This window comes from Xiphias gladius, chromosome 4 (assembly GCF_016859285.1).
Source record: "Xiphias gladius isolate SHS-SW01 ecotype Sanya breed wild chromosome 4, ASM1685928v1, whole genome shotgun sequence".
In the NCBI taxonomy this organism is placed as follows: Eukaryota; Metazoa; Chordata; class Actinopteri; order Istiophoriformes; family Xiphiidae; genus Xiphias; species Xiphias gladius.
Genome location: NC_053403.1, coordinates 17911749 through 17928590, shown reverse-complemented (window position 1 = coordinate 17928590; position 16842 = coordinate 17911749). Strand labels below are relative to the sequence as shown.

Below are 16842 nucleotides of genomic sequence, written 5' to 3'. Positions count from 1 at the left end.
AGTCAGTTCTCACCTGGAGCACCTCAGCAAGGCAGCTATTAGGCTAATTGATCATAGTCAGTTATGTCTTGAGATTGACACAACCCCATAATGAAAGCAGTGCATTTGCTGCAGGAAAAGCATACTGCACCTAGGTCATCCTAGCTGCAGCAGGTTGTTGGCTTTCCCTTCCTCTTCTGTGGAAGGTCAGGACACTTGGAAAGTTCAAGATATCTTAGGCTTCACCCTGTAGGTAATGATCTATCTAGAGCTGTTTTGGTATCTGCAGTTCTATAGGACTTTTATCTGGGCCACCTCTCCTTCTCTCTCCTCCCATCCCTCTTCCATTTGCCTAAAGCTGAGAATTAACTGTGACATTAAAATATAACGGAGAGTGGTGGCAGGGATGAAATGCACTATTGGGAACCATGGAGAAACTTATGCAAAAGGCTTTTTGAAGGCTAAGGATATTTCTGAATCAGGTGTTAAAAGCACTGGCCGTGGATAAGCCCAGTTGTTGAGATGTAGATAGCTGGGGCATCTCCTGCTGATGTTAGGCAATTCAGGGGTAAGAAGATGAGAGACCTTGGTGTTGTTATTGCATGAGGAAACTGGGAGAAGGATGTGGTTTCCATTAGCCCCCCCCCCCACAGCTCTTCTCTCCACCCCCCCATCTCTCTCCTGTCACTCCATCCCAGGAGGAGCTGAAACCCCAAGGCCCCATTACCTGGGCTAATGCCCTGGGTTCATTTGTAGTGCATCACCACAAGAATCAGGTTCATATGGAGTGCTTTCCTTTCATTCATAATTAAGTACTCTCAATTTTTCTCATTCACTCGTGTGGGTTTCACAAGCTAAGTCAGCTGCGTTTTTTCTGTGACAGTCAGAAGGCATATGCTATTCATTGCTTAACTAAAAAAAATCAATGCCTGATCGTTCTCTTGTTTTCCCTAATTTGTCATACTTAGAGTTAAGTAGTATGCCGCTTTTCCAGTTTTGCAAAAACCTTTCTCAGTCTGTTTTATTGGCATGGTTCACCAGTGTTTTTCCTCTGCCAGTTGACAAGATTGTCCTTATTCAACTGTTGAACTGTTTGCAGAAGAAAAGAATAATGATGCAGGCGCTGCATAATGTGTCCTCCGCGTTGCTTAATAGCAAGCCCAAGGCAACAGCCACCAGGCTGCATTCATGTAGATGGAACACTGCTGCATCTTGCCTCTCCCCTGTCTTGTATCTCACATCGCAGTAAACAGACAGCTCCTCTCCCCATTGCCAATTTCTATCCATCACAAGACCTTGATAGTCAAAATAAACACTCCCACTTCCTTTTACCTCAGGCTGAAGTAGTTACTGCATAAAAGGATGGCTTGGATTTTTTCTCAGGACAAAAGGCCAACAGGCACACAGCCTGTAACATGCTGAGATTGTCACATTGCACAAGGAAATAGGTTAATAAGATGGCAATTTTTCATTTAAGACACAACACACTGTTGAAGACAGTTTTGTTTTCCTGATTTTCTAATCAAAGCCTTTTCTATTAACAAGGCCGTAGGATATGTCCAGTTGTTGCCATTGTCGCTTTCGTAAAGCTCTACTCAATGAGTGCTGCATTTGACACAACATTTCAGTCAATTGAGACTTAAATGACATGTGGACGCACTGTTGGCCAATTTATATCACTGTACAAGTTGCTCTTTCAGTATACCTAGAAAAAACCTCAAACTCCAGAAGGGTTAAATAAAGACTTTTTCTTCCTTCCTTTTTTCCCCCCTTTGCTAGCCTTCTTGCATGTAGTCTCGTCACATTTTTCTTTTCCATGTCACCCAATCACTCGGTCAGAAAATATTTCCCTTGTTTTCCTCCTTCATGTAATTTTTTGTTCTAAATTTGAAAATTGGAAAAGAAAATGTGATAATCAAATTTTGTCCCGCAGTTGTGTCTTTTTTGGCAAATTAATTTAGACAAAAACAGGGTTTTTGTCAAACCAAAATTTAAAGCACCAGCATAGAGTTTTGCACTAATTCATTCCTATATTCAAATTAGTTCATTTATTTATATTATATCAGACATCATACCTACCACATCTACCACAAACCCATCTGAATGGCATTTGGTACAGATTACAGGTAATAAATGGAATTCTGTTCCATGGATGTAGTATTTCCACAGCTTCCTGAGGGCTAAAATTAGAACGTACTACTTAGCAGAAGGATAAAACAAAGCAAAACTGAGGCGGCGATGTTTTTAGTTATTAGAAATGGACACTGAATATCTTCAAGCCACTTCTTGGCTACCAGGCGAAAACAATCTTGAGTTGCACACTCTGACACCCTGTGGCGCTCACTAATAATAACCATGGAAAGCATGCAAAGCACTAAGCGTAAGCTGCCATTTTGTGGGCACAGATGCCTCATGGATTCCGCATCAAGCGTGAAATGACTGTAAAGTCATCCATGATGCCTCTGGCTTCCATTTATTGTTTTAATTTGCAGATGAGGTGACATCAGTGTTAGTGTTTCCGAAGATTCATTCTGTGTCTGTGGGTCTTTTCCATCCCAGCATATCACAATGCTTAGTTGATGCTGCGTGCTAAGTGTACACAGTTGACAACGTTGATTGGTGATCCTCTGCACAGGATTTGAATGCCTTGATTCATCACTGTGTAATGCAGATACTGTATATACATATTATTGTAAACAACTTACATTTCTGTCTGAAAGGAATGAGCCCAAAGAGTTGAAATTAATAAGCGTTGCTGCTCATTGCCTCTGTGCATGCCTAATGACTACAAGCTGCGCTTCCCAAGGATGTTAGAAAGGTGGTGGGAAGGGAGAAGAGGGAGAGTGTGTGGCTCTGGATGCTAGACGAAAGAGTTGTAATCCTGACAATCCCCGATTAGGATATATGGTTATTGCCTTTTCAGAAGCTAGGCTTAGTGTTATACAGATGATGCCACGATTAGGGTAGGAGTCAGCATAGAAAATACTGCCGATACAGAGGTGTCCATATTGAACAGTGTTCCTTTGTAAATTTATCATTTCAATGCTGTTTTTCTTCACCTGATGTCAAAACTTTGTAAAGCTTAACAGCTTTCATACAATGTCCAAATGGCAAAATTACTGCTGATTGACTGGTTAATCAGATAACTGGACCTTGAATGACATTAATTTTGTATCCACAACAAATCAAATACAGATGCTTCCATGGTTGGTAGACAGGTTTTTTATATTTTCACAAAGGAATGGCTGGCCTGTCATTCCAATGAAAGTGGATTTGGTGCTGTGCTTTCCATGATGAAGGGCCTCTCTTTTTTTCTTTGTCTCTCCAACACTAGAGAATAGCCCAGCATCTCAGCGTTTAAGCTGTACTACAAACAGAAAAGTATAAAAGGCCTCCTGGGCTTTACTCTTTGTTTTTACCATAGTTCAGTTGATTAGTCAATTTCAGTAAACATCAGAAGCTAGTAAACGCCAGATAGCCTAATGGGGTGTATTCCCTCTCTCTGCCTGGTTCTGATAAGTTGTAATTGACTGGAACAATTGCACAAACCATAATGCATTAGTGCTTGATTAGTTGGAATGACATATGGATTTGTTGGTGAGATCCAAATTATTTTTTGGACTTTATGCACTACTTGAATCCTGCTTGATGGAAAGTGAATCGGTATCTGTTCCCCATTAAGGTCCACCTTTTTGGCTGGACTGTGAAAGCAAGGCCAACCTTACAAATTTGAATATCCTTGACTGACTGACTGACTGAAGGTACACCGTTGGTCAGCCAAATGCCTCCCGACCGAGTGTTGAAGTTACACGATTGGTCGGCTGGCTGATTGTTGGAGTTTCCCCATTAGCCGTTGCTCAAAATGAATTGCCGTGAACAGTTTCTATTATGTCATGATGGGATCACTGTTGCCAACTTAGCAACTTTGTCACTAGATTTACAGTTTTTTCAGACCGATTTAGTAATTTGTTTTCAAATAGCACCTAGGCAACAGATCTAGCAACTTTTTGGACAAACTTTAGCTACTTTGCGCAGAAGAGAGTTGCCAGTATTGCCCTGCGACGTCGAGTTCGGGCTTTTCCCTCCCATGCCTCTCTATGCGTCTCTTTCAGTTGACCGCACAGCATCTGATATAGACATGAATGGTCTTCTGACTTTCACTCTGTGTGATCATTTTACAGGTAAATATATCCGAAATGAAAGCAGAGCTGTTGACTTTAACTTGTGTGTGGAAAGAAGCAAAAAGATAAGGACTGAAAGCTAATTATTGCAATACGTCATTTAGTGACAGCGTCTTTTCAAGCAGGCTTTAGCTACCTTCAAGTTAAAGTAGTTGTTTACAGGGGATCCACAACAGTTTTCAACTACGTCGTCAGTTTCATGTATTGACCATACGTGGTCCAGCCATATACTAGGTTTTCACTGAGTCTTGTTATAATGTGGCTAACAAGGAAGCCACATTATAACAAGACTCAGTCATTAGGTTTTGCATTTGAATGCAGCTATGTTTTAAAGATTCTACTGGTTGTCTAATTAAAACATTTTACCCACTATACTCTGATAGAGCCATCACACTAACCACTATTCTCTGAGGTTTTTGACATTTTTAAGTTTTTGTGTGTGTGTATTTTGTATACATACACTGTAGAAATCCTCACCTGAGTAGTTTTCGTGTTAGTCCCTCAGTTTTGGTGTTTACTGGTACTGATACTGCTACATCTTCTTTCCCAGAATAATAGATAATGTCTGCATGCTCTGTGTTGGAGATTAACTTTCCTAAACACAAACTCAACTATTCATGCTCAAATCTCTGGGACCTCTGTAAGAGGTGGCCACACTAAATGACACGAGTCACATTAGACCGCCGTAAGAGTAGGAATACGTGCTTACTGGGTTTTTAATTATATCAGATTACTCCTAGATTCGCACTTATCCAGGCTAATTGCCACATCTCCATTAAACCCAGAGATGAGATGCATTTTCTCTCTCAGTATTGCTGCCCTTTTCCAGCTAACCACTTATTAAGACAGGTCATAAGAGTCAAGGACAGTTACGTAATTCATCAGCTCCCCAGAGTCTAAGTTAGGCCTATAAATAGTTTGTTATTTATCAAGACATCTTATCTGTAACATGTCAGTGACTAATGGTCCCATATTAATACAGCGTTAATGTAACAAGTTAGAGATTTTAATTGTTTTATGAACCAGGCCTCCTCTTTGTTGTTGTGACACCATCATGCTAACTCTGAGGTCTGAGAGTTGTTAACTGCATTATATTTACCTCTGCAAAGGAAGTTATGTTTTCACCTGTATCTGTTTTTCGGTTTGTTTATTTTTTTCAGCAGGATTACACCAAAAAGTACTCAACTGATTTGGACCGCACTTGGTGGAGGGAAGGGGTATGGGCCATGGGCCATGGAAGAACCCATTATATTTGGGTTCAGATGTAGTTAAAGGGGCGGGTTCTAAAATTTTTTATCACTTTCCTTAACATTGCGAGAGAGGGCATTTTTCGCCTTGAATCAGAATAACTTTTGTATATACTGTGTCTTTCATATTTCAAATTTTAACAGTGACATTACAAATGAAGGAGAATGTTTTATGAATTGTTTTAAAATTGAGAATAAATTTGAATTTTGTAAATGTAAAGATATAATTTAGCTGCAGTCAAACATTATCAGCTACACTAAGGTAGGTTTTATTGCAGAACAGTGCCACAGCAGGAGGTTCCCATGTGGATACAGGGGTATGGGTGGTGGCATAGGAAACAGCAGCAGCACAAATGGCAGTTATGAATGAGCAAATCAGTTTGACACCTCAAATAAGAAGAAACTTATTTTAGAACTAAGAACTGAGCTGACTGATTAGCAGATCTAGAGCCAGAGTACCACTTGAATTGCCTGCCTGAACTAGCAGACTTGCTTTATATTAGCTGACCAACTTACAAGCTCAGTAAGAAAATTTTTATTGAGAATATATGTTAATACAGTTTTTTGTTTTGGTGTCAGGCTCTGTCTACAGGCAGAATTGTTGAATCAGCCAAAGAAAGAGCTGGGAGTGATGAATACGAACTCTCTAACACCAACTACACCATAGGGCATTTTGAGTTAAGATTAGCTTTAGTCTAGACACTGTCTGGGAAAACTGCCATTAGTTATTGGAGACTCTACCATATAACCAAACCCATATCCCATTTTTCTCTAAAGGAGATGCAAAACAATAAAACTGTTGCATTTTTCATTTTCACCAGATAGCAAAGGATATGTGATGTACTGAAGCAAAACTGTTATAGGACGAACTTTATTTCTGCAGAAACTCTAACACTGTTAAGGTGGCAGTATACTCGTCATAAATGTTTATCAGAAGGCCAAATAACTTCGGAAACCTTGTCCCCATGCACCCTTCTGATGTCATATTTAAGGATGCTCTGTCCATGATTGATCAGCTGTGCAGAGGTGAGAAAGTAAGCTGGATTTGAACATCTCTCTCAAGCTCTCTTTTTTCACTTGTTACACAACGACTTGTGGCACTTGCTGTGTGCATGAAAGAGTGAAACACCATCAAATGCCTTCCAGGAGGGAATGCCTGAAAATGTGTGCTATTATACCCATATTTAAACTAAATCACATCTGCCCCTTCTCTATGGCAGCTGGCTTTTCACTCTACCTCTACACTCTTGTGTGGCTGTTACGACTTGCTATAAATACGTTTGAATTCCGATGTAGATGGACAGTATGTTGTATGAGTAGCTAAATTTGAGACTGGTTGACAATCCAAGATGGGCATTCCTATTCAGTTCTTATTTGTGTAAACGCTGCTCGTAAGCGGCAGTGATCGGCAATCATTACATAGCATTATCCCTTGATGCTGTTCATAATAGCAGGATACCATTGTCTCAACTCTTTAATGTGACTTTGGTTAACTTGGTTAACAAATTCAGTAGTCCTGAAGCTAAATTGTTAGTTTGAGCAAATAATTACTCACTGTTCTTATTAGTAATTTGGGTTGCCATTATGACATCATGCATGTGACTGAAAGAGACCTAATTTTTAATTTAATTTGACAGAATTTAATAAGTCAATAAATCTCAAAAGGAAAACCCGACTCAGAAAGGTGACCAGAGCGAAGAATAACTGTGTAAACAGTGTTTGATTTAATATCCCTTTTTGCTGAATCATATTATTATACTGCTGTGACGACCTGAATCCCTTAACAGACTGACAGGGTATCTAATTGGTATCTAATCTAATCAATTTATCAAGTGTATGACTTCCGACAAAGTACAATGGCTGTCCTTCACAGTGAATGAGATACACCTCCAGATTGTGGCTTTTGTGAGCCGGTCAGCAGAGTGTAAGCAAGCATAGCAGTAACACTATATACAGGAGTAATCCAACTAATAATATCTGATATGGGGCCTTTATTTTTTTCTATTGGTAATAAATTGGAAATAAGCCTGTAATTTCAAACATGTGACTAATGTAGCACCTTTTACCATACCATTCTTATCATATGGAAACAAAAATGGAGCTGTTCCTGCCTTACAGGTTCTACTTCTGGTTGCTCGTTGAAGCTGACAACACATGTATCCCAGTGAAATACAAATTCTGTCCAAAAGGAGGAAGGAGAGAGGATACAGTATGGTTTTGGTGAAGATAGATATATTTATCCACCTTGAGCATTAACACTGATCTCAGGATCCAATAGTGAAATCCCTATTTGTTCACAATATTGAACACCACTGTTTAATTGTACAGATAACAGTAGCTAGTTGTTGGACATTGTCATTCTCCACAAGCTGTGTCATATCTTGCATATTAGTCAAAATGAGTAAAACAGTGCACAACTCTCTACCTGCCTTGCAACTTGTCTTTATGCATGTTTTTGCCTTTGGGGCGACAGACCTTTTTCCCCAGAAGGCTTTCATACCCTGTTTTGTATGTAGATATTTGCCTAGGCTGACATCTTCAGTAGTACTTGGAGCTGTTGGTGCATTAGGGCATATCTGTCTTCTGAGAAGAGGGCACCACAGGTACCATCATCCCACTGGCAATTTACTGAGCAGCAGAGAGTAGAAGGACCGAGAGAGATGCTCTGACTGAATTCAGTTCCTCCACCTTGTGACTATTTCCTCTTTGTAGTAGTATTGATATGCAGTCAGTACATAGTCAATCTATCAACACCTTGTAACAAGGTTTGACAACACAGATTGCCTAATGGCCTGCTGTCCATTCTTTTGCGATTCTTCTAAACCAATGACATTGATTGCCAACTCGGAGTTGTCTGGTAGCTCTGTGAAATGGCTGTAGTGACATATATTCCGAATTCTAATTCAATAAGAAAAACAATTTTCTATTATTTTTGATGTGATAAGTTAATAGTTGAAAAAAGATAAACGTGTAACCTTTTAATGGATGAATGAACCCAGCATGATCTGCTACGTTGCTTTGTAAAATTAAGTTAGATGTCGTTTGCCACTGGCAGACGGGTGTGACCAAACAAATATCATTTGTTGTTGCATCTCCGACCCAGAAAATGCACCATTTTTCTTTTTCAGCACACCACACCATATATACTGATATAATAAGGATGTGTAAATTCAAATCTTACGTATTCAAACTTAAACAATGTTTCACAACATACACTCACCAAGTGCATGCATAAAATCATGCAGATGCAGGTGAGGAGCTTCAGTTAATGTTCACATAAAACATCAGAATGGGGGAAACGTGATCTCAGTAACCTTGAATGTGGCATGATTTTTGGTATCAATCTGCAAATCTCCTGGGATTTTCATGCACACCACTTCCTAGGGTCTACCCTGAATAGAGCGAAAAAGAAATATCCAGTGAGCGGCAGTTCTGTGTAAAGAAATGCCTTGTTAAAGAGAGAGGTCGGATGAGAATTGCCAGACTGGTTGGAGCTCACAGAAAGAGGCTACGGTAACTAATATAACTGCTCTTTACACTGTGGTGAGCTGAAAAGCATCTCAAACATGTCGAATCTGGAGACCGACAACAGCAGAAGACCACGTTGGGTTCCATTCCTCTCAGCCAAGAACAGAACTCTGAGGGTGCAGTGGGCACAGGCTCACCAAAACTGGACAGTTTAAGACTGGAGAAATGTCGCTTGATCTGATGAATCTGAATTTCTGCTGAGGCATGCAGATGGTAGGGTCAAAATTTGGCGTCAACAGCATGACTCCATGGACACAATTTGCCTGGTGTCAACAGTCCAGGCTGGTGGTGGTGGTGTAATGGCGTGTGGAATGTATTCTTGGCATACTTTGGACCCCTTAATACCAATTAATCATCATCATTTGACTGCCACAGCTTATCAGAGTGTTGTTGCTGAGCATGTGCATCCCTTTCTGGCCACAATTACCGATCTTCTAACGGCTACTGCCAGCACCATGTCACAAAGCAAAAGTCATCTCAAACCAGTTTCATTAATATGACAATGAGTTCAGTGTACTTCAGTGGCCACCCCAGTCACCTGATCTGAATCCAATAGAACACCTTTGGGATTTGGTAGAATGGGAGATTGGCAACATGAATGTATAGCTGCCAACGGTTACAAATCTGCAGAAATTATGTGGACCAGAATCTCAAAGGAATGTTTCCCCCCGCCATCGAATTGGGGGTCAGCCTGCCGAAATTTTTTTTAAAAAAAATAAATATTTATTTATTTACCTAATTTATCTTCACTCATTTCATTTCAGCTCAGTGTGAGAGTATACTACATTTTTCTCATGTATGGTGGCGTTTTTCTCCTCCCCTTTGCTTTATGTTTCACCCTGTGTGTCTCCACTCCGCTCCCCACACACACACGAAGCAGAGTGGAGCAGAGGAGAGACAGGTTGACAGCTCGTTACGTTAAGTGCAATAAAAGCTTTCCAACACGTGTTATAAATCACTGTAAAACCAAAGACGGAGAGACGTTGACCCCAAACATCTGAAAGTCAGGTCAGACTAGAAGCGTTTTTTAAATGCATGCAATCTGGTGACTGTGGCGAGAATTCCAGGTGCTGCTAATGGCAGGGAAGCTTGTCCTGGCCAGAGTATTCCTGCTGTTACAGCTGCCCCACCCCCAACAAGCATAGGGGGACAGGCTTTGGCCCATCTTGGCTGTCAGAAAGGAAATACCCCTCAGGACTGTACAAGAACAATATTCGTAAGGTTAAGTGCAAAAGTAAATAAAAATGTACACTTAATTCAACTCTGTACAATCTTTTAGGACTAAGACTAATACTTAGAACCAAAGGACCTCCCTTTGCGTTTAAGGGCAAAGGGAGGCCTTTGATGGGTGAAAAAGCAAGGAGGGTGATATGGTTGTGTAGGCCTTAATGTGAGAGAAAGGGAGTGAAGGATGGAAACAGGAAGTGCGACAGCAATTGAAGGAAGTGACTGATCTTCATTTCAAGAAGCAAGGATGGGATCATTTATTGATCTGGACATTTCATTAAGTGTCAGCTCAAAGTGTCACATCAGGTGACAAACACCTGTATTCCTCTCATGACCTTGAGGCCCCGTGTCACCATGTAGACACAGGGCTCTCTATATGTCCTATAGTGTTTCCCATGTTGTCTCTTCTTTTGCTTTTCACCCCTTTCTTTTGCATACTCTCTTACTCCATAGTTCAAACTCCTTAAGCAAGTGTGGTAAATGCTGTTGCTCGTGTGTATCTTTCAATGTGGAGTGATATTTAGAAGAAACAAAAATTAAGCAAACAGACACAGGCAACTATTTTCATTATCGATCAATGGTTTTAATAATGTTTAAGTAAAAATGTTATAGGTCCTCAAATGTGAGACTGCTGATTTTCATGGTTATAGTAATTCAAAGTGTTTAAAGTGTTTTTAATGTTAAATTCATGGATGTAATGTGTCTGATGATGCTGGTAAGCATATACAGAAAACACAGATTTTGATGGCTTTGAAATTCTACAATCAAAGCTTTAATGACCCAAAAATGCATTTAGGACAGTCCCGAATTAACTTCAGCTTTTAACTTTTAACTCAGCTTTTATCTTAAAGTAAAGATTGACTATGTACTGACTACATATCAATACTAGTACGAAGAGGAAAATAGTAACTGAATATAGGTACTGAATTAAGTCAGAGCATCTCTCTCTGTCCTTCTACTCTCTGCTGCTCAGTAAATCACTAGTGGGATTACAGTGCCCGTGGTGCCCTCTTCTCAGAAGACAGATATGCCCTAACACACCAGCACCTTTGCTGTAACATAGAAAAAATATATTTATTAGTTATTTCTTATTTATTACTTACTTGCAGGGATTTCCCCAGAGATCAAGTTGACCTGCAGAGCATCACCGAAAAAGTGCAAAAATGAATGGGTTTATTCTAATTATTATAACAGCTCCTTTCGCCTGATTTACTATAGGACAGCTTATTTATTCGCACTGTTTACTACCCAGCCTGCCTCAGTAAATCAGGGGGCAAGTCTTTATATCACAAAACGGAGGATTAAAACCTACCTACAGAGTGAACTCTCTCGTTCTCTGCTATACCAGTCTTAAACAAATAATACCTAATCATTATATCCAAAGATGTATGCCTCTTGCTAATGTTTATTTTAAGATTGTGACGCAACTCCTAACTACAAGCTCCTCCCCTTCTGTTGCAGGTGATAAGAGCAAGGCTGGTCAATATGTCATTAATGTTACAAGACCTAGGCCCAACTCCAGTTGATTCCAGTGAACCAGATGACAAAAAATAGAGTTGGATGTTTGGCTGTGCCTTTTGACAAAGCCTACAGTAACTGCATGCTTGCTTACATACTGTATGTATGCAGGAACATGCACAAAGTTTACTGGTTACAGTGACTTGGGATGGCAACAAATAAATAACTTAGTGTGATCATCTCCAGATAAGAGTGGACAAAATTACAACACTTCGGCAATATAGTGCATTTCAAAACAATAGCAATGTTACAAAATACAGAAAAATTAACATAGACATCATACATGCTACACAACTGACATATTTGAAATTTTGAGAAATTGTAAGATTGTTAAAGCATGATTGCTTGTTTGCTGTACACATAAGAAATATTAAAATTGCATCACAATTGGTTCATATGTGAATATCTTTGAAAAAAAAAAATTGTTAATTAGAAAATAGTGGCAATCCTCCATTACCCTTGAAACAGCTTTATATCACGTATAAACACATTGCATTCATATATTGCAAGAATGAGACTCTCATATATCACATGCTATCCCATGCTTCATTTTTTTTCTCCCTCAGATTTGAAAGTGTAAGATTTTTCAGTTTGGAATCTTATGTCTTTTTCATTTCTGCTTCAAGTCTAAGCTAAGAACTATAGTCCTCACGCAGTGACTGGTTTGAATCTCAAATCAACTGGATACTGCACTGACTAATACACAAGCAAATACTATATGGTTATTCAATTAAAACCGGTTACCGGTTTTAATGTTGTGGCTGATTGATGTACTTTCACAAATTTTCTCTGGCAATTGTTTTCCTATCTCCCAAATTCTTGTAATGTATTTCCCAGCAGGAGTTCTACCCCAGTGTTGGCCCAGTGTCCTAAATGCGAATTCAGACAGCAACATTATAGAGCAAGCATTCTCTGGAGGCTAAGGAAGTATTGTTCATTGCCGTGGATACACACACTCCATCCCCCTACAGACAAACACGTAGACACACACAGACACACACAGACACACACACACACACACACACACTTCAACGATTCACATAGACGCAGCAATAAGGAGGTAAGTAGGTTAGTAAACAACAGAGCATCTGTTCAGGTTAGGAGAGGACTATGTCTATGAATTTGGACAGTTAGTCTGCCAAAAGAATCTTGAGACCAGTGCCACAGAAAAACATTTATACCTGTACATAAATTACCCAAATTTTAAGATGGAACTCACTTTGTATGTGAAACATGGGATCTAATAAAAAAGCAGCAATTAATACTGGTATGACTTGCAAAAAAAGTTTGCTCATAAAGAAAAGGTCCTTAGTTTGTAAACTCCTAAATATGTCACATCTAATAATGGAAGACCTACCCAAAACATCTGATTAGGTGCATAACACAGCAGCGTCCTAGGTCGTTATATAGTGTAGCCCATTAAACTATAAATGTACAATGAAGACCTTCCTTTAAAAGAAAATTGAGCAGTGGTCTGTTTCAGAACTAATGACCCAATAACATTGATCTACCAAAGTGGATTTTGTGTTTCAAGCTATTGAAGATCAGTGAGATTATTCAGATGGCCATTGTTATCATGTGTACAGTCTGTTGTCACAGTTCATTTTATACTTGATGATGAGAACGGGTCAGAATAAGATGATTTCATTTCAGTTAAGTTTTGAGTATTTCTGTGTGCTTTGGTGGGGTTAATGGGAAGTGTGATGCCTTCATTTTAGATGAATTGTACTGTATACTCTGTGCCTACACATTTAAAGTGAAGCATACTGGTTTCCCATCAATAATTTCCCAACATTTTACAACATTAGATTTGTGTAGCTAGCTTTTGGGTATACAGTAAGTATGAGTTAGTACTAATTATGATGTGGCATCGAACCCACAGACCTATCTTATCAATCTATCAGAAATGGATACTGTTGCCTTTATGCGCTTTTGTGTCTTGATATAAAAGTGATAAATAACCTACACCATATTGCATAATAGTATGGGCATGGGGTGCTTCAAAGTTTCCTTGGATGGCCCTACTATAAACCGTATATAGAAACTTATCTAGATTATACTGGCAAGGCTTTTGTGGCTTTTACTGCTTTGACTGTGCTGTAGAGACAGTGGATCTGTCTGACCTTGTATACGTGGGGAAGAAAAAACTTCTAACATTTCCCACAGTATAGAAGTTATCACTTCTAATAAGTTTTATTCTACACGTTTCATTCCTGTGTCCTCTCTTCAACACTAGGTAGGACTTTCTTTTGATGAGCTGTGAACCGATTACTCAATAATAGGAATTAATCAATAAAGAAATCAGCGAATAAGAGACATTGATTCATAATTCCACCCAAAGGCATTCCTAGTAGGCTGCTGAATTGTCCATTCGTGTCACTGGACTGATTTATTTATTTAATATTGCTGGTATGGCAGTTTGGATACTCATCTCCTGGGGCTTTTTGCTCTCAAAAGCTGTATTTGTCAATGCACACACACTGTTTTGACAAGTACGTGTGATGTGAGCTTGAAATATTTCTGCGACCACATGAATCTTGTATGGGATGGGCACTTTTAATTATTACAAAGTGCTCTGGTTCTCTTTTCCATTCCTTCTTCCCTCCCCCAAAAGCGTATCTACCCTCTGTGGTTGGCTATCCATGTTCTAACAACTTTCATGCATTATTTAATAACAGACTATGACAAGTCATTTGCTGCCATTCTGTCTAAACTTTTCATCTCTCAGGAGTACGCTTCATAGCTGCCATGATGATAGCTGACCTTAGCGAGACCTTTTTCATTTAATTGTGGATTCTTTGTTTTGGTTTGTTTTTGTAAAAAAAAGACTGTGGAAAGTAAGTATTAGGATAGGGTTAAAAGGGAAATAAAGGGGGTCAGCTGAAAATTAGCCTTTCTTTTTTTATCATCTTCCTTACAGAATAACAGCGCTGAAGTTTGCCTTACTTCGCTATGGTTGATACAAGTCATAATATATTTTTAAAAAAGGCATATATTTAAAATCTAGAGCAGAAAGTAATATTTTCTGTCCAAAAATTGAAAAGCGCCAGGATATGACTAATCACTGGAAATAGCAACATGACATTTCTAAATGAAATCTAAATTTTGAAGATTAAATAAATGGTGGTCAAAACTGAGCATTCTGACAGGATGGGAAATGTTCTCACACACACACACACACACACACACACACACACACACACACACACACACACACACACACACACACAAAGAAGCATTATTGGTTGGTTGCCAGCATTAAGAAATATTCAAGATGCCAGGCAGGTCCTTTTCATCTTTGTTCTTGATCTCTCCGTCTTCATTCCTTACACTTACAGCAGAGAATCTATCCCATGTGCCAGTCATGCCTGAAGATGAATGAGGCTCTCTGCTTGCTCTATAGCTTACCCTATGGCTGTCTCCTCCTTCCAGATCAGAGGAGAAGAAACAAGAAACCAAAAACCAAAGCTGCATCCCACCTGAAAACTAACTCCAACAGCAGCCCCTGTATCCACTTGAGATATACAAACTGTGGGCTTGATTGCCGGTGGATTGGGGGCCTTGGCAGGGGGATGTGTCTCATTGTCTCTTTAAACCTCCAGCTCTGGTAGCCTCCTCTACAGAGAATACTGCCCAGTTTCTCTCCTACCCTTTTAAGTGTCTTAAATACCAGTCTGTGTAGATATTTGTGGGAGACAGGCAATCCTTTCCTTTGATGTGCTGTAGTTGTCTTGTACATGCAGAATGCTGGTAGCCCTGTTTTTAAAAGTATCTCTTAGCCCCCTAGCCTGATGACATATATACATATATAGCCTGAGCAATGCTCGGACATTTGGTTTATTATAAAATGAGAGTGCAGTAAAAATTTCAAGGCAGCGCTTCCACAGATGCCAGAGTGTGTTAAAATAGCCAGGGAAAGATGGAGAGTTTAAATCTTACTGAAAGGAGAAACATAATGAGAGTTAAGAGAAGCAACAGAGAAAGTCTAGGCAAAATGATAGTACTGGATTCTTTTGCTCTGACCAGCAGTTGACAAAGATTGTACATACACTTCATGGTCGTCTAGATATAGCTTTATATATAGTTTTTTTTAAGAAGTTTTACAAAGTACTCATTTGAAATGTCCTTGAAAGTGTGTGTGATAAGATAGTAGTTTGGTATTACATACCCAAATGTAGCCACTGCATAAACTGTTTTTTACAATACTTGTACAGCATTAGCTGGCACCAAGTGTACTCAATTCCCCTCTAGGTTGTCTGGTGTGCTGGTTTTGGCTGACAGGAAATGTGTGGCTGGTCAGTAATAGGGTCACTAGAAAACACAGTTCATAAAGAGGAGCCCATCATCAAGCACCAGTTGACTAATTATCCCCTTTTTGTTGTGTTTTTCTGGGAGACAAAATGTAACTTTCGGTTAGTGTGATTCCCCCCCCCCCCTTTCTTTTCCTTCCAATTTTCTTTTCACATTGCGAAAAAGTACTTAACATTGAGTTTCATTTTCTGCCTTCTTCTGATATACAGAAGCATAATCAGATCTTTAGATTGGAAAGATGAGCCACGGATAAAAGCGTTGGGGGAAGTGGTACAATTTGACAGGCAACACGCAGACGTGTAATGATTTCTGGTCAGTTTGCCTAATCATATCTTTGTGGGGAATTCGGTGCACGTACAGATGACACAATGGAGACTCTTTAGTATTAAAGCAAAGAGCTCTGCTGAGTTTACATTGTGCAGTATAATTTCTGCTGAATAACTTAAAGGGGTCTTGGTCATCTAGTCCTTTGAGAACCAAGGTTGCATATGTTATTGATTATATATAAGATCCCACTTTGGCAGATTTAGATTATTCCAATGACCCTTGACAGAATTATAATGGCTGGGACTTTATGGATTTTAATAAGTCCTCTGTGATCTACTGGCTCTATCCACAGTGGAGCTCATTTATACGTTGTACCTTTTAAGTTATCTCTTTGTCCCTTTTTAGATAGTTGTTTTATGAAAGAATTACAGTTTCTATCCTGGCATTACTCAGAATTACATGGTGTCAGAGCTGCCTGATGGCGCTCAACAGATGATTTTAAGTTGTGAAGGCCTTTTGGTGCCAAGACCAAAGGGTGCCTTTAGGGTCAGGGTGTGTCTCTCACTGCCAGATCATGGTAATGC

General features: G+C 39.4%; 1 protein-coding gene across 2 annotated transcripts in view; it reads left to right on the top strand.

The window, feature by feature from the left end:
• atad2b (ATPase family AAA domain containing 2B) overlaps positions 1 to 16842 on the top strand; it is a 66534-nt gene that overhangs the window by 30226 nt on the left and 19466 nt on the right. The window lies entirely within an intron of this gene.